Below are 20,634 nucleotides of genomic sequence, written 5' to 3'. Positions count from 1 at the left end.
ATTATCAAAAGTCACTAAGCCATTTTCTTATCCCAAGGCTAGATCAGCTATATCTGAACTACTGCTGACAGCTCTTTGACGTAATTGTTCAGAAAAACCTCTTGTGTTTGAGTGTCCATGACTTTCCCAGTCAATCCATCCAAATACTTATTTGCCCTCACTGTTTAAACACTCTCTCCAACTCCCCTATTTTTAGCTTATCTTTTCTCTTGCTACAACTGAAGCCCTCCTGCTTTTTTTTATTCTTACCTGTTATAAACAAGAGGAAAAAATTTTTCTTTTCCTTGTTGAAAAACTTTCAGAATATTAGAATGACCTAAGGTAGCCATGACAGAACACTTTTCTGGTGGTTCAGACTGAAGGAAACCAAAGGATGCTTTAAAGAAATGGAATGGTAATAAGTCATGAAAAATTAAACACTTCTCAGTGGGATAACTTTCTTACAGAAGTGCTAAAACAACCTCTGCAATGTTTTTTGAAGATCACAGAATGGCCTGGTTTGGAAAGGACCTTAAAAATCACCTGCTTCCACTCCCCTGCTATGGGCAGGAGCACCTCCCACCAGACCAGATTGCTCCAACCCCATCCAGAGATGGAGTATCTACAGTTTCTCTGGGTATTATTTCACTAGTGCCTCACCAACCTCACAGGGAAGAATTTCTTCCTAATATCCAATCTAATTCTACTTTATTTCACTTTGAAGCCATTTCCCTTGATCCTGTCACTTCAGGCACTTGTGAAAAGTCCCTCTCCATCTTTCTTATGGGCTCCATTCCAGTGCTGGAAGGCTGTGATTAGGTCTCAACAGAGCCTTCTCTTTCCAGGCTGAATAATCCAAATTTTCTCAGCCTCTCCTTACAGGAAAAGTGCTGCATCACTTTAATAATTGTGCTGTCCCTCCTCACTCCAGTCTGCCCATGTCATTCCCGTGTTGGGACCCCAGAGCTGGATGCAGAGCTCCAGGTGGGTCTCACCAGAGTGGAACAGAGGGGCAGAATCACCTCTCTCTACCTGCTGGTCACACTTCTCAATAAAAACTATAAGGGCTTACAAGACATGCAGGTGAATCATTTATGCCTACGGAAAATTAAAACGGGTTTGTGTGTATTGCAGTCCATAGAGCATTTGCACAAAGTTTAGAAATAGGTGTTTTAATCTGTAGGCCTGATTCTGCCCTCAGACCTGCCAGTGGGAAAAAAAACCCAAACTAAAAAACCCAAAAAACCCCAAAAACAAAAGAAAAACCACCCAAAAACCACAGAAGGAACTTCACATAAAACTAGTAGTGTAAGCAAGCAGCGAATCAGACCTTATGCCTCCACATAAAAAAGATTTAAGCTACTTAAGAGATTTACAGCAGACACTCGCACATCAATGTTATGAAGGCTTTTTAGCTGCAAATATTAATGAACTCCCTTTGCTAAAACAGACTGACTATTGAACATCTGCAAATGGGAGCATGAAGTTTGAACCTTAGACAGTTCATTAAACCAGTTTGACCCAAAGCCAAATTGTTCAATGCTGGCTTACAAAAGGTAAGAGAGACTTTCTGCCAGTTGGAAAACAAATGAATCTCAGCCCTGGTTCTATAAAGATCGACGGTGACTTAAAAATAGCCTGAGGTTAATATTATAAATCTTTCTAAAAGAGATTTGAGTGCATATTCTTCATGCCAGCCTTGGATCAATCTCGCAAAGCGATATCCTTTCAAATGACACTGATACAAAATATCGGGTGCTGTAAAAAGCGAGACTTATTATCTGGCTAGACATCTTTTCCTTTCCCACCAACGCAACAATCACCAGAGCACCTCAGACAAGGCCAGTCAGCACCAGCTGGACACAGCTCAGGCTGCAGCTCTGGGTGGCCTGATGCCTGAATAAGCTATTAGGACAGAATAAATAAGTGAAAAGGGTGCATGGGAAGCCAAAGGAATCACTGCAGGCAGGAGCTACCTAGGGCAGTGCGTCGTGGTGTGCAGAATGGATCAGAGCCCAGACCTTCCAGGTTATACTAAACGTAAACCTAGGGCTAACCTCACCCCAGAAAATGCACTGATCAAAATGGGGTCAGTGAGCTCCAGCTCAGCAAAAAGGGATAGAGGGCTCTGTCACAGGGCAAGAAGCTTCATTCGGGGGCAGCAGTGGGAAATGGGGTGATGCTGACCTTGCTGAAGTCTCCCATTATGGCTGGGTTTGCTCCAATGGAAAATTAAACTATGCCAATTTTTCCCACTCCCCAAGGGAAAACTGAGGCAGGTATTTCCTCAAGCACAATTTCTTTTCCAGGCTGATTTTTTTTAATCTACCTCCTTTCATACATAAGAATATTTCTGGTAGCTCAAATTTGTGCCCCAATAACCAGATACTGCTAATTTATTTCTAGACGATCATGCAAATGTATTTGTTCCATCCATTTGTCTGTCTGTTGCAACAAAGTAAATATGCATAGCTGGAACAGCACAAATATTATGGATGAATGATAAATGCAGCTTATGGTTGGTATGCAAGGAGTTTCAGCTCTGGTGTGCCACCCCACATATCATCCTCTCTGTGGTACAGGAAGATATCTATTTATAGTGGATAATGCTCTACAGCTAGACCTCTTTATCATAATCTGGAAGTAAGAAATCATTTTCTGGTGCCAGATTTGCTAATCTGAAACAGCAAGAACCACTATTCATCAATGGTCTGTTTCCCAAACTTCAGACATATTTGCCATTGGGGGTGGCTGTGCAGGTCCCAGTGCTGCCCACAGGAGATGTCCACAGGCATCAGAGAACTGAAGCAAACCCCTGCATTTCACAGCAGTGGGGAAATTATGCAAACCACAGTAACATGTCCTGATGTGAGAAGACATTTTGGCTGTGCTGCAGTAAATATTGTGACATTAGCCCCAATAGTGAATGGGCATCACTCATTTTCAAGGTATTTTAAGGTTGTTTTATTTTTTTTTTTCTGCATAATTTTCTCAAGCTGAAAGTGGCAGAAGTTTGTTAAGCAGTATGCCACACGCCTCTGAGGTTTTCTGCTAGCATTTGTTTTCTCTCACAGCTCCTCTGGGGATTTCAAGCAGTGCTGCATGCCTGAAGCTGCTGGGAGCATGGGGAATAATCTCTATCACTGGTTATCTTTTCCATATAGGACACAATGCAGGTCTCCTCCATCATTAGAAATTTGAAAAATTCTCCAGTCTTAGCTTTGTTCAAACCCATTCTTCAATTTCACACAAAAGCCCAAAGGGGATGAACTGATCCCTTGTGAGACTTTGCAAGAGCAGAGGTCAAGAGGCTGCAAAGAAGTCCCTTATGTGCCATGTTGGCTTGTGAGACTCCTTGTCTCGTACTCATCACTCAACAACTCAGCTCCTTCCTCTTCCTTAAACATTCATACAGGACCAGCCATAGCCTAAACCAACTGTCTTTAATTCTTTCTCTGGGGACTTTTCCTATTTCAGTCAGGTTCTGCAGCACTACTATCACATCTTAAGTAACCTTTCCTCTACCTATGGTCAGAAAAGAGGTAGCATTCACAGTTTCACCTCCACACACATATATTCAGTGCCTTGCAGTTTTCTCACGAGGCCAGGTGAGTGTGCTGTCTGCATGGGATTTCGGTGATGAAAATACTAATGTAAAGAAATTTGATTTTTTTGTGAGATGGGATGGACAGTGCTTGCTGTGCCACAAGCAGGACACACCACGCACAGGAGCCTGCAAAATGCATGAGTGTTATTTTATACCTGAGAGTAAACCTTAAATGAAGCTTGAGTTGTGGTGGTGTTGGGGAAGGTGAAACTTGGTCACTGAATGTAACCAAATGCACATCCTTAGGACCAGAAAAGACCTCTCTTGATCTGTTATGGTAATAGTCTTGGGACTGCAATGTTCTGTTAGGTCCCTTTTGTATAGCTATGAGTAAGTTTAGAGCTTATGAAAGCCGCAACCTGGTTAGCTTTGAAAACAATTGTAAGTACTTTATTTGGTGAACAGAAGCATATTAATGGCAAAGTCTTGTCTTCCACAGTTCCCAAACCATGGCCTCCAAGTCAGCCCTTAAGTCATAGCCATGGCCTGTTCAGTTCTTGGCTTTCTCCTGACAGTTTTTCTCTTGAGAAAAAACTGGCACTGAACTTCAGTTCAAAGAGTTTTGGGAACACTTATTTGATGAAAACTACAGTAAGATGAACAACAGCCTTTTTTTCCCTTTATTTTTTGCTTGCTTTTTTCTCGTTTGAAGAGATCATAACAGCAACATGGTAGAAAAAGCTTTACTTATTGGGGTGATAAAGATTTGAGAGGAGTGAAGATGTTTATCTACTTCAATACAGCATCCAGAAATGCTTTCTAACATTCAGCTCACAGATTAAGGCACTTAAACATAGATTTTCATAAGGAGGTATCTACAGCTGAAGTGAAGGGAGTCTAAGCTCCCACTATAGTCAATGAGAAAGAAGTCATTATATTTAATGAAACTTAAAGGTTTATTCACTTGGTCAAATACAGAAATTAATCCCTTTTGGGATATGTTTGAATAAACTGTCATATATCCCCTCTATTTTTGCAGAGAAGATTATTCATTCTCGTGTAAGATAGGTCTCCAAAGGCAGACCAGGATAATAGTAATTCATTGGTCATGCTGATTTCTTTTCAATAGTTGGAAAACTCATAAAGTGTATAGTCCAGTCCTAAGGAGTTTGGGTTTTTTGGACACTGGGTATCATGTTAATGAGTTGCATGAGAAATGTTCTCCATTCCATATCTCCAGTAACGCAGAGGTGGTCTCTGCATTAGAAAACAGGATATTTCTTAAATTCTTGTTGCATTTTCCATCTGTCAGAGTACTTGCAGTGCTGCAGAGCACATTGGATCCATTCGTATTCACTGAGGCCTCCCCAGCAGAACATCTCCTTTGCTCTCTGAAGCACCTGTTTCAATAGCACAGAATCCAGACAGGGAGAAGAGTATCCCAGAGCTGACAGCCTTGTCACACACGAGTCTATTATTGCAGTCTAGACCTAGAGCAGGTAGGGAATTTCCAGAAAAAAAAAAATTATTTGGGAAACAAAAATTCCATCTAAGACAGTATTTTTACTAGGAAAGTAAAAGTTCCAATGAATTTTCCAATCCAGGGGATTTTCTGTTGATATTCAGAAAGGGAATGTTTTTTTAGCTCAAAACTGATGAAAAAAATGTAAACACATTGAGGAGTAAAGATCTAATAATGAGTTAATCAGGATTGGGCTTCGGGTCTGGCCTTCTCTTTGGGTTTTAATTTTGTAATTACTTTTGTTATCGTTACAGTTTCTACGGTGAAATTTCTGATTTCATATGAACAAAATCTCAAGATCATGCTCACTTCAGAACTCTACAGTTCTTCACTGATTTTAGGGCTTCTGTGTTTCTGAGGTGCCTTAAGCCTGAGGGATGATCCAAAGCCAAATGTCAATCATATTTGAAAAATAATTTACCTGAGTGTTTCTCAGAACGTACCTGTAAGACACAGTGTCAAAATCATGGTTGGCACAGATCCAGAGAAACAGAGAAGATAAGTGAGATTTATTTATCTCCGTCTCATCTCCAGTGTTTGTCTCCACCTTCCTTACTCCTGGCTGTGACTCCTGGGCCAGGAGTAAGGAAGGTAAAGGAGCATTCATTACAAACAAAAAAACCCCAAATGAGCAAAAATCCCCAAAACCAAACCAACCAACACACTCCCTCCCCTGCCTTCCCCCCTCCGCCCAGAAAAATAAAAGGAGAATGAGAAATATGGGAGAGGAAAAAGAGGAAACTACAGTGTGTAATTTCATGTATTGGAAAAGAAAAAAGACTCATGTTGCAGTCTCCCAAAACTAACTTGCCTTGAGCTGACTATAAATAGAGAAGGTTTTTATTTTCCACGACATTTCTTGAGGCATTTCTCGTTTCACCCAAGGTCTGCAAACAGGCTTTGTTTTTGGCTGTTGGCTTGTAGGCTGTTTTGTTTACTTAGTTGTTTGGGTTTTTTTTGGGAGGGGTTGCCTTTTTGTAGAACGAATAGGAAATGGGATTAAAGCATCTATTTATGTTGTCACTATGCTGACCCTTCACAAATTTTAACCTATGTATTTTTTGTTCAGATGACTTCCAGCTCGGGATCCCGGGCTATCAACATTGTAATCTGTGAGGGACCCTGGCTCTCCCTATTATGTCTAAAAACCTCCTGACACAGCTGTTCCAGCCATTTCAGCCCGCAAGATAAGTGCTCATACAAGGAGGGAGAGCAAGGAAGGAAAGGCCATTTCCATGAGACAGCGAGAGAAAAAACACCAGACTTCTAATATTTATCTCTATAGAATAAAATGAAAAATTAAAAAAAAAAAAAAAAAAAAAAAGGAAATGCTTAAAAACATACCCGGATAACGGTACAGCAGCAAAACACACTGATTTCAGGAACTCAATGGTCAGCTTTCACATAATTAGGAATTTTCTTTTAGACATCAGAATGCAGCTGCCGAGGTGATGCAGAATTAATTATGTTGGAAAATTAGATTAGCTCACCACACTAGGAATCTCCATTAAACAGTCCTAATGATCAGGCAGAAGACATGGTCTATTGGAAGAAATAAAAACAGGGTGCAAGAAAGATCATCCATTGTTTATGATAATTTTCTCTGTCACATTCAATCAATGGAATTTGTGTGCTGTAGGGTCACAAATGGGATGTTTCTTATGTCATTCCTGGGTAACCCTGTGGAACCTCTGAACATTTTATGTTTTAGCTCTCCATCTCTAAAATGTGACCATTATTGAGGACTCACCAAAACCAAACCTAACAAACACAGAGCTACAAAAGATTTGGAACCATTTCAAATGTTAACAAAAATTTGTCTAATCAACAATTCCATTTGTTTATGGTTTTTGTTAAATATTTTAATTGGTTTTTTTAATGCATGTATATATTTCTCTTTCTGTTGACTCTGAGACCTTTAGCAAAATTAAGCCAAAGGAGAAAAGGACTGTTTGTAAGTATATGAAAGTATACACCTATACAAAAACATAGACCAGTGAAAAGTGCCTTAACAAATATGAAGGTGTTGTGTGTGAACATAACTAAATGCCAGATAACCCACAAAGGAAGTGTGCATCAAAGACAGACATTCTCATCAATAATATCCTATGCCAAAGTCATCAAACTATAAGAACCTTTTAGGGGAGTTTGCAGGTGATAGAAGGACTCTTGGCAGTGTGGTTTTCTGTGGAGCCATGGATGGGGTGATCCACAGTGCCCAAATCCAGGGTAGCTCTGACAGGAGGACAGATCTGTGCAGATTAACTGGAAGATATTCCAGTGACGAGTGAATGCAATGGGAGAGGCTGGAGTTTGAATGCTGACCAGTGTCACTCTAGAAAAGGTGTATACCACTCACCAGGCTGCCTAGTGCCTAAGCAGTAGGCAGCAATTCACAGTGTGATGTCCTTTCTTTCACTGACAAAATAATTAATGGCAAAAAAAATTAGGTGTGTGTAAAAAAATGCAGAAAATGTTAGCATAGCTTAGTGAAGTACAAAAAGTCCCAGAGGCTCTAATCCAAACATCAGTGGCTTTGGGGCATCCATTTTGTTTCCTTTATTTTTTTCTTTTTTTGTCTTTTTTAAATTTTTTTAATAGGAAGAGGGAAAAATGAAAGAAAGCAAAAAAATATTTTTTAATAAGTTAAACCTTTATTCACAAAAAAAAAGTGTTTGGAACAGTTAATACATCGAAAATTTCCAGTAGTTAGATTTGCAGCATACAATCATTGATTGTTAATGAACCTTAGGTCAGAACTTAAATTTTTACTACGTAACTGGTTCTTCCACTAAGTCACCAGTTTTTTATAAATGTTTTCCTGCCCCTTGGATTATGTTATTTCAAACAACTGTTAAAACTATGTAGAATTTTAAGAATCTATTAAAAGTGGAATGAAGAGACCACCTATTTTGTCACAGAAGCACTTAAATAAGATTTTTTAAAATTGCTTACCTATCTTTTTTTTTCCTCTATTCTGTATACATGGAGTAAGTGTTTTAGTTAGGTTATTTCCCCCCACACATTTTCTTGACATGTCTTCTATCAGAATCCAGTTTTCTGTGGGAAGACTAACTATGAGTACCTCAACTGGATCTAAAAATTTTAGGAAAATCATCTTTACTAAATGGGGAAAAATAATTCAGAGATATTTCTTCTTCAGAGAAAAAATAGTGTCATCACTATATGTGAAGATTTTTAGGTCAAAGATTTAGGAAAGTGTCTGCAGATCCATTCAATTCTTTTTTAAGCCCTGTTTAGATTGAACAGATATTTACAATTTGAATTGATCCCATTAATTTTGGTACAGAACACATGGTGGTATGCAAAGTATTTACCCACATTAATACATGATTGCTACAGTTCTCATGAGACATGATTATGCCAGTCACTCCAAATTCTTACTGATTAAAATATTGCTGCAGCACCGTCATTTATTCAGGGCGACCAAAGATCCATGGCTGCTGATCATCTGACTGAAATACCCCTTCTGTCCACAGCTAAAACAGCCCCAGCTGGTTGTCAGTCAGACAGAAATGTTTGCAAGGCTTGGCCCCAGCACCTGGAACATTCCCACTGGTGCAGCCTCGGGGGACTGCATCCCACGCCCCTGGTTTTCCCTAAGGTACGAGTCTTCCCTGCTGCCAGCCAGGATCACTGTCGGTACAAAGGGCTGAGGGGGCAGAAAACCAGGCACGGAATTTTCTGTGGGCACATTGGCAGCTGAAGGGCAGAACTCATGTTTTCTTCTGGCGAATACCTTAGGCTCATCAGTTAGTGCCAAAAAGAGGGAACTGCAGTATTCCCACTGGTTTCAGAGACAATGCTCTCACCAAGCTCTACTCACACGACTCCTCTCAGCAAAGTTGTGCTCTTCACTTCAGCAGAATCAAGTTAAAGCTGGTTAACCTCTGACTCCTTCAGCTTTCCCCTCTTAAGATGCAAATAGTCTTTTTATTGGTCTTATTGAAGCGCTGTGTGACTGAAAACATTTCTGCAAGAAAGGCATATGATCCCTAGAAAAAGGTATTGTATATGCCTGTCTGTGTATACAGCATTATTTATAAATGCTTTAGCAAGTGGGTAACTTGCTTTGGGCTTTTTCTGAATAGAAGTTTCTATATAAATGCAAATTATTTATTTCTAGTAGTAATATTTGTTTTTCAGGCAAGTTTATTTTCCTTTTGTTTTCTAGCTCTGAAAACCCAACAGATTCCACTTCACCTGCATTTAATTCAAAGTTTGTTTCACTTATGCCCACAATCTCCTTGTTCTATAGAAGAAATTGCTTTCAATTACACATATATCACAGCACTTAAACATTAGTCTCACTTTCCTTTGGTTAATAACTCACCTTATATTCTAACATCCATCAACATAAAATCAGCATAACAACTTTTATGAATCCCTTTTTCATCAACACATTCCAAATGCTTATACAATTCACACTACAGATTCACATAGGAACTGGCTTAATAGCCCTTTAAGTTGCTATAACGTTCACATCCTTTCAATCATAGAATTATGGTTTGAGTTTTCAGACAAGACCCTTTTTAGCCATTTTTAGGTTATTATCTTGTATTTCTTTACACCCCCAAAACTGGATCTGCATGTCAATGGAGCTGGTGCAAACTGGTGTGAAACCACACAGAGTTACTTTATGCTTGCACCAGCATGAAGGAATGCAACTAACACAGGCACCTTGGGAGAAGGAGGCTGGGAAGGTGGAAGAGGGAATGGATTCCACAGGATACCTAGTTTGTCACCAGCTAGCAGACTTTCTCTGCTTTAAATTTGAAAGAGATTTCTTTTTACTGAAAATGTCTCCCTCTCCGAAATTTTTCAGCCATGGATTGGTGCACAGAGCTAAAGCCATTGTTTTTACCGTGAGATTTTCATTGCTCTTGCTCACTCTCCTCATGTGAGCACAGCTCAGTGGTTCTTAGGTCTGGTTTCCCCATCAGCGACACACGTACACCTCCTATTGAAGTCAATGGGAGTCGCATGCACATCTGTCAGGATAATCAAGTCCCAAGTTTAGTATCACCATCAATTTGAGGCTTAATTTTATCATTTCCATAGGCCATCTGGGCCTTTTCCCTGTTGGAGTTTTCACAGTGACTCTGTCTTTCATTTTCTTCTACTTCTGTCCCATTTCAGCAACTCTCTCTTTTTTGAGGGTCCTGCTTTTCCACACCTCTCCTCTTCCTTCTCCCCAAACCAAACTCTATTCCCACAGTCTGCACAAAAGCCCTGGAAACAGCCACAGTGAGGTGTGACAGAGAGACTGCTAAGACTTTTTTCAGGCATTGTTGGCTGGTATCCTGCTCTATTTTTAATTAATAGCAATTATTAATTCATTAATTCATGCTGCATTAGCATCTCGAAGCTCTATTATGAACCCCCATTGTGCTTATTAATGCACACCCACATAACAAGCTGCTAACTTCAGGTTTTGGAGCTTTGTATGAAAAAAAAATGCAATTACAACTACAACTATATTAATGGCCTGATTCTTCATCCTTACACACTGTGTCTATGCCAGAATATCTCAATAAGAGTAAAGAGAAACCAATGTTTCAACATGCTGGATTTAAAAGTATGGTGAATATTAGAGAATATTATGTTTTACCACAGGATAAGTAAGTTTTCCACTCCATGTGTGCCACAGTGACAGGGTTCCCCAAAAGACTTGTACTTAAATAGAGGAATATATCTGCTCCCTGATTATCTCTTCAGAAGACAAATCAATCTACATAGAAATTATCCACTGGAGAACAGAGTTCTGAAGCCTTAAAAGCTACTAGTTACAAATATATGATGGTGTCAAGCTGTAGCAAGTTTACATATTTCCATCTTTTTGGTTTTTTTGTTGTCCAAATGTTGTCTGTGCATCCTTAAATGCTTGTAAAAATTTATTGAATTCATTAAGATAAACCTGCAATAATGAAAATAAGCCACTGTTATTTTTTGCCTAATATCCTATTATGCTATTAGATAATTGGGAGCCTAAATTATGTCTCAAGCCCACATTCATGTTGATTCTTATCCCCTACTTATTACAAGAATGGTGTCCAAACAAATTTTTTTCTTCTTTCTTTTCCTTTTTTTTTTGTTGGGTTTTTTTTGTTTTTTTGTTTTTTTTTTTTTTGTTTGTTTGTTTAGAAGAGAAAAAACCCAGAAAATAAAGAGGTTATGACAAGAACTCTTTTAACCCCAGAAAGTCACATATTCAAGGGTCAATGCAGCTCCCTGAATAATGGCATATAATGATTTGGCAGAGAAAATTTTCTTACTCTGTGGTGCAAGGTAACAGTAAAAATCTTCCTGGAAGGGGATGAATATGGTAGTTTGCATACAAATAATAACAACAAGAGAATTGAATGTGTAAGTCTGAGTGGACACCAGAGGATTGAGTTTGAAGTGAACACTGATGTACTTTGGTGCTTTCAAAAGCTCTCTTACACTCTTCCCCTATATTTGACCTGTACAAATATTTGGCCCTTTCTACATACACTGGATTTCCAAATTTATATACCCAAAAGTCATTGTCAAACAATTGGATCTTTCTGCTGCTCACAGTTGATGGACCAGACCTCTGGAATTTAGATTCCTCTAACAAAAATTGTTCATCAGAAAGGTTTGAGGGTTACCATATTAAAGTGCATAGGATGCCCAAGCACTGGGGCAATAGGAACTCTAAGAATAACTTAAACATGCCCAAAAATATGTAATATGTCCAGGTAAAATTTAGGATCAAAAGGCTGCATCTTCCAATGGAAAGGATTTTTGTAAGCAGTCAGTTTCCAAAGCTGAGCTCAAAACTATGCGTTTCCTTAAGAATAAACTGTTATAAGCAACAAATAATTTCTTAATTGGGGCATAATTTGTTCATAATTTGTTCATAATTTGTTCAGTTGATGGTTCAAGGACACCCTTCTTTCTTTGCACTACAGGGAAATTAAGCTGGGAGGTACAGTGTAAAACTTTCAAGGGAAAAAATTTTGTCTTCTTTGCTTAGAGATGATAGGCATGGGTTATTTCAAACCTTTTTTTTTTTTTGATTATCTTTATGGTAGTGGAAATTTGGGACAATCTCAAAATGTTTATCTAGTGTAATTTTTAAAGTCTCATATCCTAATATCCAGGTAACACTGTACTCCTGTGGTCTGTCCTGGGTCTAGAAGAACACCAACATCTCTATAATATCATGTGACTCCAGAATTTGGATTGGACATGCAATTTTTCAAACATAATATTTTATAATGATGTAATGTCTCAGCCACCACTGCGCCTGGAAATGTGGAGATCTTTGATTGTCTTGTAGCATATGGAGAGTTCTGCATCCTCCAATATTCCTTCCCTCAAGCCCTAGTGTGAGGAAAATGGGGTGTAGAGCATCAGACTGTAGGCCAGAAACATTGTTCAAGATGCTACTGGTGCTTTTGGGCTCCCCACATTTTTTTTCCAGGTGAATCCCTGGTATTTTTACCCCTAGGGAGGAGCTGAGAAATAGGGTGCTGCTCTCCCAGGGATGCCACATAAGCCACAAACCACTTCACCCACCCCCTTTTAATAGGATTTTTTTCCCCCTGTTCTTTTCCCCTTTTAGCTACAGCAGTAAGTGCATTAAAGAAGTACATTTAGGTCACTTCAGACCAGAACATTAAAACAAATGCTGATAGTTCAAGGTTAATAGATGCATAAAACAAAAGTAATTCCATGTCAAAACTGAGATGACAGGTGATTTGACTTGAGACTGCCTTGCAATCACTCTTTTACATGTGCTCGGCACTGAGACTGGCGGAAGGTGTTATGTTTCTGACATTTACTTGTCAGAAAGGTATGACAATAGAAATTGTTTCTATCTCTGCTGGTCCCAGATGTTAACCTTCTAGCTTTATTTTGTAATTGGGGTACCACGCAGCTTTAACATTTTCTATTGATTCAATAGAAGCTATAACATTTCCAATCATAAGAAGGCATTATAGAAATATCAGGCAATTCACATATCAAAATGTTTGATAGCTGGGCTCACCACATTAATTTCTGTCACCTTTTCTAGGAACCCTTTATCCTCTTTTTAATACTGAAGGACACCTGAGAGTAGTTTCTGTCACTTTTATTGTTCAATAAAGTAGACAAAAGTTTCAATTAACAACCAAGGAGCCTCTAGGAAAATATGAACGAGAGTATATTTTATTCATTTTACTGTATTTCTTTTTTCTAATGCACCAGCTGTGACTTCTAAGCCACACTTCACAGGGGAGAGGGGGAAAAAATTGATATAAGCTTATATAGTCTGAGGGACATATTTTTAAAACAACTTTGTTTTAGCTGTGAGAGTCAGGTGTTACAAATATTTTGAAAATTTAGCCTTGCCTCTAGATGCCAATAACTTAAAGGCTGATATGACTGTTAAGATTCAATTCAGATTAAAAAAAAAAAAAAAAAAAAAAAAAAAAGAGCAAATGTAAAGTGTGGTATGTGTTTTGCGAGCATTAAGGTTCAAGGTTGGTGTCCTTTGTAAAGCAGGGCCTTTCACCAGCATTCTGTTTAAAATCTTGTATTCTTGGTCTACATTTATTTATTTTGGACCATTTAACAACCAAAGGCTGGCCTGCTACGTCCCAGTGCCATTTCCATGCCACCCATCCTCTCCTGCAGTCAGCACTGGCAAAATCATAGAGGTAGATCTCATGGCCAGACTCATTTCACCCTCAAAAAAAACTCTCTGGAGAAATAATCCCTTTGGGTTTTGATAGAATGGCCAACATTGCACCAATACAAGAGATGTAAACACAATATCCCTTCTGGTTAAAGTGTTCCTTAAATACACTTCACCATGCTGCACCTCTGGCTGAGCAGCTGGTGCAAGAGTGTGGTGTTTCTCCCTCTCTAAACGTCTGATTTCATACAGATTTTAGACCACCTTGGTTATCACTCATTTCAAAGAATGTGTCTAAAAAGAATAGCCAGCAACAAAACAACTAATGATTTCCGCCTTGAAATCTCTGTTTCTTTGTGGTTTTAATGTCAAATCTGCACATATATTGTGGAACAAGTATTAGAGTCTAAATAATTTTTATTACATTTTATTATATTATGTTATGTAATTTCCCTGAAGGTTGTAAAACACCTTAATAATATAAAACACATCATTCCCTCTTCTCCCCTTCCATCTGCAGCTTGTCGAATAAGAGAATTTGTATAAAATTTCAGTCCATCTAAAAAACATCAATGTATAAAGCAGGATAATCATTCCAGAATGCAACAAATATAAACACTGTACAATAGGCATCAGTGTCATGGAAAGATTTGTTAAATATTGGAAAGAAACACTCCCTACCACTGCTCAAACTGCCTGTCACAATGATTGCATCTGGTCTTGGTTGTTTTATTTTCTCTTTGATCTCATAGCAGGACACACAAATGCTGTAAGAGAGAAGTCTTGCCCCATGTTGAGAAGCCAAATGGCTTTTTTTCCACCCTTCTTTCCCTTTTTTTCAGCAGAGGCTCAATCTACTTATGTGCAAAAGGGAGCTGTAAAATCAGCTGGTTACCACATAACAATGACGTCTTCTGTGTGGCTTGCTCCACAAGGACTTCCTTAATGATTCGGACCAAAAAGACTCTCTTCTCTTCTAATTTCTTCTCCCCCATCACTATGTGGACCGTCAGTAGTCTGAAACACCAACCAACATTTGTGGGCAAATGTTTTGTGGTTAAAGTACAGCCCTTGAGGGTGAGGGGTGCCTGTCATTGTCACAGCTCCAAGGTAAGGACACATCAGATAAAATCACATCAAAAAATGATGATGGGCTGAGGTTTGGGTCATTTCAATGTGACTGATGGTTTCTAGATGATACGATATGGGGATTGGGAAAATCTTGCAGTAATTTTAGAGAGTGGATGAGTCAAAATTGGTAATGAAGACATTAAAAAGATTTATTCATTACATAATTATAAGCCTAATTTCGAATATAAAACATGGTGGGCTTTTTTTACTTAAACCATGAGACACTGAACCTGAAACCAACGTGTGCAGCATTATATGAAAAACACTGAAAATACGAAAAGAAATTTAAACTAAGAATCAAATTTTTTTTTCATAGGAATTTTGTAATCATTTTTCCTTTATCTGTAGGAAGATTTATAGAGAAAATCTGATGTTTCAGAAGGTAATAGCTTTCTTTTTTAAAAGTGGGGAATTAAATCAAAATTACCTATTGCCATTGCTGTTGCTGTTGAAATTCAGCCTTGATGATGATCAAATTCTTGATGACGACCAAATCCCAAAGGAGGAAGATTTAAAAGGGACTCATTGCTTTTCCAACCTATTTTTTTCATAACTCAGGGACATCATAAGGAAGGTTTTAGGAGCAATGAAAGCACCATCTCTGATGGAGGATCTCAACATTGGCTTTCCATCAAGCATTTTATCACCAAAATACCCTTTGCTCTATCAATTGTAGCATTCAAAAATGATAATCAACATTAAATCCTGATTGTTAATATAGAAATTATAGCTACTTATCATGCAAGATAAGAGGCCAGGATCTCTGAAAAAGCAGTTTGCTGCACTTCTTCAGTCTCTTCTTAGCTCTTTATATGAGTATGTATATATATAGATATATGCTTATATATCTATATCTATATCTATATCTATATCTATATATCTATATCTATATCTATATCTATATATATATATATATATATATATATGCCAGTGTTTATATATATATATGTGTATATATATATATATATATATATATGTCAGTTTTTCAGTGAGTGGACCCTTTGTATTTCATGAACACATGGTTGTACACTGTATATCAAACTGACTGTCCAAAACCTGAATCATTTAGAAGTCACCACCAGTGGTCAGAAGGTCTGGTTATATTTTATATTTTGTCTCCTTTGACTTTAGGTTTTGTGACATTCATGGATAACCCAAGGTTACTTATTACTTTGTTTCAACTTGAAAATACAGATTTGATCCAGTCTGGGCTTCTGAGCTTCCTTCACAGAATTATTCCTATAAAAGCTGTAAAGAACAAGGCAATGAACCTATAACTAGCAGGAAAGAAAAAACAACCAAAAATTCTACCTTTTGCTGGAATAAACAGCAATTTAAAAATAAAAATAAAAGTATTTTCTTTTTAATATCCATTTTTATAATATATTTCAGGCTGGTTTTTCCATTATTTTATTATTGTTTTTCAATAACCATTTTTTAATTTTGATTTTTTTTTTTGTATGGAAAAAGAAAATTAAATTATTCAAGTTTTCTCAGGAAAAAAAAAACAACTCTAAAACAAGTTAAAGATAAAAAGTGCAAAATGCTCTTTTACTTTTTCCTTCATCTTGTGGAAAATATTTTTCCTCAAAAGAACATTCCATTATCAGCCAAATCACATTTCAAAAAAGAAGAAAGTCAAGAAATAATATATCACATACATAAGATGCATGATATTTAATGACTGTGAATGTAGTGGGGAATCACAGGCCAATTCAAGATGCAAAAATAAATGTGAAATATATCAAAATGGCCCTAATGTTATCTAAGGATTTTCACATGCCTGGGGTCCATTGCATCAATGTCCACCAACAGCACCCAGAGAACATGTGGAAGAAATTGAGAAGAGCCATGGTTTCCAGCAAGGCCACAAAGCTTCCCAACACTTAATGAGATGAATTGACATTTCCAGTGAATCACCATCTCCTCTTCCAAATGGCTGATCTGAACAAGCAACTTAATTTAAAGAGATTAAAATCCTCAGTGGAAAAACCACACAAAACGTGGAATTCTACAAGTTCCAGTCTCATCACAGTGTCTCAGACACTTTACATGTTACCCCTGCCAAAGCGAAGAGAACTAAACTGAACACAGCCAGAGAATCTGAGGGAGTTTTTGTTTTCCTTCCTTTATACTTTTGCTGGAAAAGTTGCATTTCTTGGGTCCAGCGATGTGTTTTGGGACTCTCTGCACACACACCCTCAGCACTTTCAGGTCTCACTCCCAGGGTCAGAGTTACAGTTTTTGTTATGGACAGTCCATGCTGCACAGGAAGATATAATTTCTCAGATAAGCTGTGCAGGAGCCATGGAGAGCAGTGACTATCAGGTCTATGATCTTGAATTTGATTTTGTATTCTTTGGAGAGCCAGTCCAAGGAGCAGAGCATTGAGGTCATATGCTTTCAGTTTTGAGAGAACTTTTTCTTAGTCAGGGGTGTTCTGTTGAACCTAAAATGTACTCTGCTATTGTCAATAACCTGTTGGTGTTCTTCTCTTGCACAGACTCTGGGATTTTACCTGATGTAATGAATGAAAAAATAATAATGAAATTATGTAGATGGGAGGTGAACTGTATAATCAAACAAGATTGCATATAGAGAGGTACAGGAAGATTTAATTGTGGACAAGTGAACAGAATTAAGGATGTCTCTGGGCTGGGATGAGGGCTAATGCAACGTTCTGCATGTACATAGGATTGGTTTTAAGTATAAGGAAGTAACATAAAAATGAGTGGAGTTATTTAAGTAATTAGCAAGAGGACATAATGTGCAGAATCATGGCCTAAATGTTGTATATAAATTTTATGCATTACATTAGAAAAGTTATTACTGTTGCGACTAAAGCAAGGATATGTCAGATTTGTCTGCTCTTAATTATGCAATAGCATCCATCTACAAACCACTGCGGGTTTTGCCTCTAGTAGGAAAGCAGTATGTAATTAAGGATGATATAACTAGTGCCTACACATGAAAAGATTTAATTATCTCCTCTCCCTTTTCAAGACTAGTCTTCTTTTTATTGCTTTCCATCTTTGGTCTTAGGTTAGCCATACCTCCAATCTCCCACCCAAGACTCTTTTAGTCTCTCCTTCTGCCTTTAGTTTTAATATTTCTTACCTGTTGCAGCTTTTCTAGGTTCATTCTCTCCTCAGGGCTGCTCTTGTAATGACCTGCCCCTGAAGGCAAGGGTAACCCAGGTTCTTATTAATAGATCCATTGGGGGAGATGAGAGTGAAACAACGCTGAATTGTTGGTGTTTGTAAAAATATATATGTGGGGTTTGTTTTAGGACAATTTGGTTGCATTGGAAATCAGGTAATGTAAGCATTTTGATTATTATTGTTGATAGTAATACAGTGGTATGAAAGTGTAAAGATATTACTTAAGAAATTGTGTAAGGGAAGATAGAAAATAAGGAAGGGAGGAAGGGAGGGAGGGAGGAAGGAAGATAAATAGAGAGAAGAGAAAGAAAGAAAGAAAGAAAGAAAGAAAGAAAGAAAGAAAGAAAGAAAGAAAGAAAGAAAGAAAGAAAGAAAGAAAGAAAGAAAGAAAGAAAGAAAGAAAGAAAGAAAGAAAGAAAGAAAGAAAGAAAGAAAGAAAGAAAGAAAGAAAGAAAGAAAGAAAGAAAGAAAGAAAGAAAGAAAGAAAGAAAGAAAAAGAAAGAAAGAAAGAAAGAAATTATAAGCAATAACTATAAACATATATAAGCATTGTGAGACCATGGGTCTCACAATGAGACTTGATTGTTATAATTTAGATATTCATTGACTGAAGTGATGAGTTTTGAAGTGATGGTTGCTGTCTTGATCAGTCTGGAGTCAGGTGAAAAGCCCCCAGAATACGAAGTCTGATGGGTTGAAATGCTCTAGGTTTGGTGGGAATGTCCAGGTACCTCTGATAGAGGCCCCAGAAATGAGTCTGGGGGTGCTTTGGGAGCTTTTGATGGGTTTGGACACCTTTCAAGATGTGAAAACTTCATTGTGTGTCAGTGCAGTTATGCCCTATCAGAAGGGATAAAAACCTTCAAGATCTTCCCCGGAAGGAGGGGAGAGGAGTTGTACAATTGAGTTGTGTAAGAGAGGACATTGCCATGATAAAAAACACCATCCCACCTCACAGGATTTACCTCCTACTGGACTCAAAGCCAGGCCTACAGCCTCTGGTGGTGATGGTTCATCCTCTCTGTCTCATACAGAGCAGTGGCTTGTCATTAGATATCCAAAAATCCACCTTCTTCCCCCGTGCATGTCACTGACAAAGGCATTGAACTAGTCCCAATACCAACTTCTGAGGGACACCACTCACCACCAAGCTCTTCACTTGGACGTTTGAACCACTGGCTACAGCTCACTTTGAGCGTGACCCTCAAGGCAGAGACTGCTTCACCCAGCGGTCCAGCTGTCAAATCTCTCCTGCTTACAGACAGCCCCAAATGCTCTGCACAAATCCAGGTGGGTGATGCCACTTGCTCTGTTCCTGTCCACTCTTGTCACTGCCCCACCCCACAAGACCATCCAATCTGTCCCATGCACAAAAGCGTCAAGTGCTGCGACTACAGGAAATACAGAGCAGTCAGAATTTTCTGTTACTCAGGCAGAAAATGTTTTACTTCAGTCACAATTGTGTGTGGGGAAAAGTATGATTAGGGCTGCTAGCAAAGTAGCCTGCCAGAGCACACACCGACAGAGGATTTTGACACAAGCCTGTATTACCTTATAACATATTATCATTTCTTATGGTTCCAAGGTCAATGTCTCTTTCTCAAATAACATTTCGGACCTGTAATTGTTCATCTACATGCCAGCAATTATGGGCGAATTGATCAGCCAGTAATTAATGCTATGCTATTACACTTTTTAATTTGTAGATTATGCAGCTGCAAGCGTTCACACATTTTTAATTTGTATATTATACAGCCACAAATGTTTACAATGCCCTTTTTAATCTCCTTACACTACCAGTGCCATTATTCACTATAGATTAATGATACACCGAATGCTGAGGTTTATTTCATTTACCACTCTTACCAAGAGAGCTGTTAACATTAGTGTGCTCTATTACTTAATGTCTTACTGCAGCTGCTAGTGAGCATTGGTTACCCTTTAAAATATTACCGCTCGGATCTTTTCTCTCTTTCTCCTTTTTTTTTTCCCCTCTCCAACACTCTTACTACTGACAATATGACTCTGTGGTAATATTACACTTTATTTCTAAATTTATTTCAAGAGTTTGGTTCCAAGGTGTTTCAATCTTTTTGTTACAAACAATGGTACCTCGCTGGCCCTGCACGTTTTGCATTTCCCAGACTGTTTTTCCTTGCGCTGTTCCTCTGTATGGCTTCACTCTCTCTCTTCAAGTTATATTGCAAACTGGGCAGCTAGCCCATAGCCTCACTTTGGGGAAACATCCCTGTTCAGGACAACATTTCAGCATGTCTTTAACTTAAAACATATGCTCCAATCTATACAGAACCTCTTGCTTACATTGTTTACTTGAATAGGACACCATGAAAGTAATTGTTCTTGCCACAGCCTTAATTCAGACTCTACCAACGCCAACAAGAGCCTCATCTATTACACTTAGAGAATTTAGGGAAGTGCTTAATTTACTGTTAATGTGGCCATGCTGTTGCTTCCTCTTGTAAAATGATTTGTCATATACAAATTGAAGTCTTAAAATCTTAAACTGGTTCAAATAATAAAAAGCTATTCCACTTTCCAGGCTCTTATTTAAAAGTACAAGCAAATTAGTTTGCAATATGTATATTTATATATATACATACACAAA

The sequence above is a fragment of the Melospiza georgiana genome, chromosome Z, assembly GCF_028018845.1.
Source record: "Melospiza georgiana isolate bMelGeo1 chromosome Z, bMelGeo1.pri, whole genome shotgun sequence".
NCBI classification, from domain to species: Eukaryota; Metazoa; Chordata; class Aves; order Passeriformes; family Passerellidae; genus Melospiza; species Melospiza georgiana.
Note: the sequence above shows the minus strand (reverse complement) of the source record.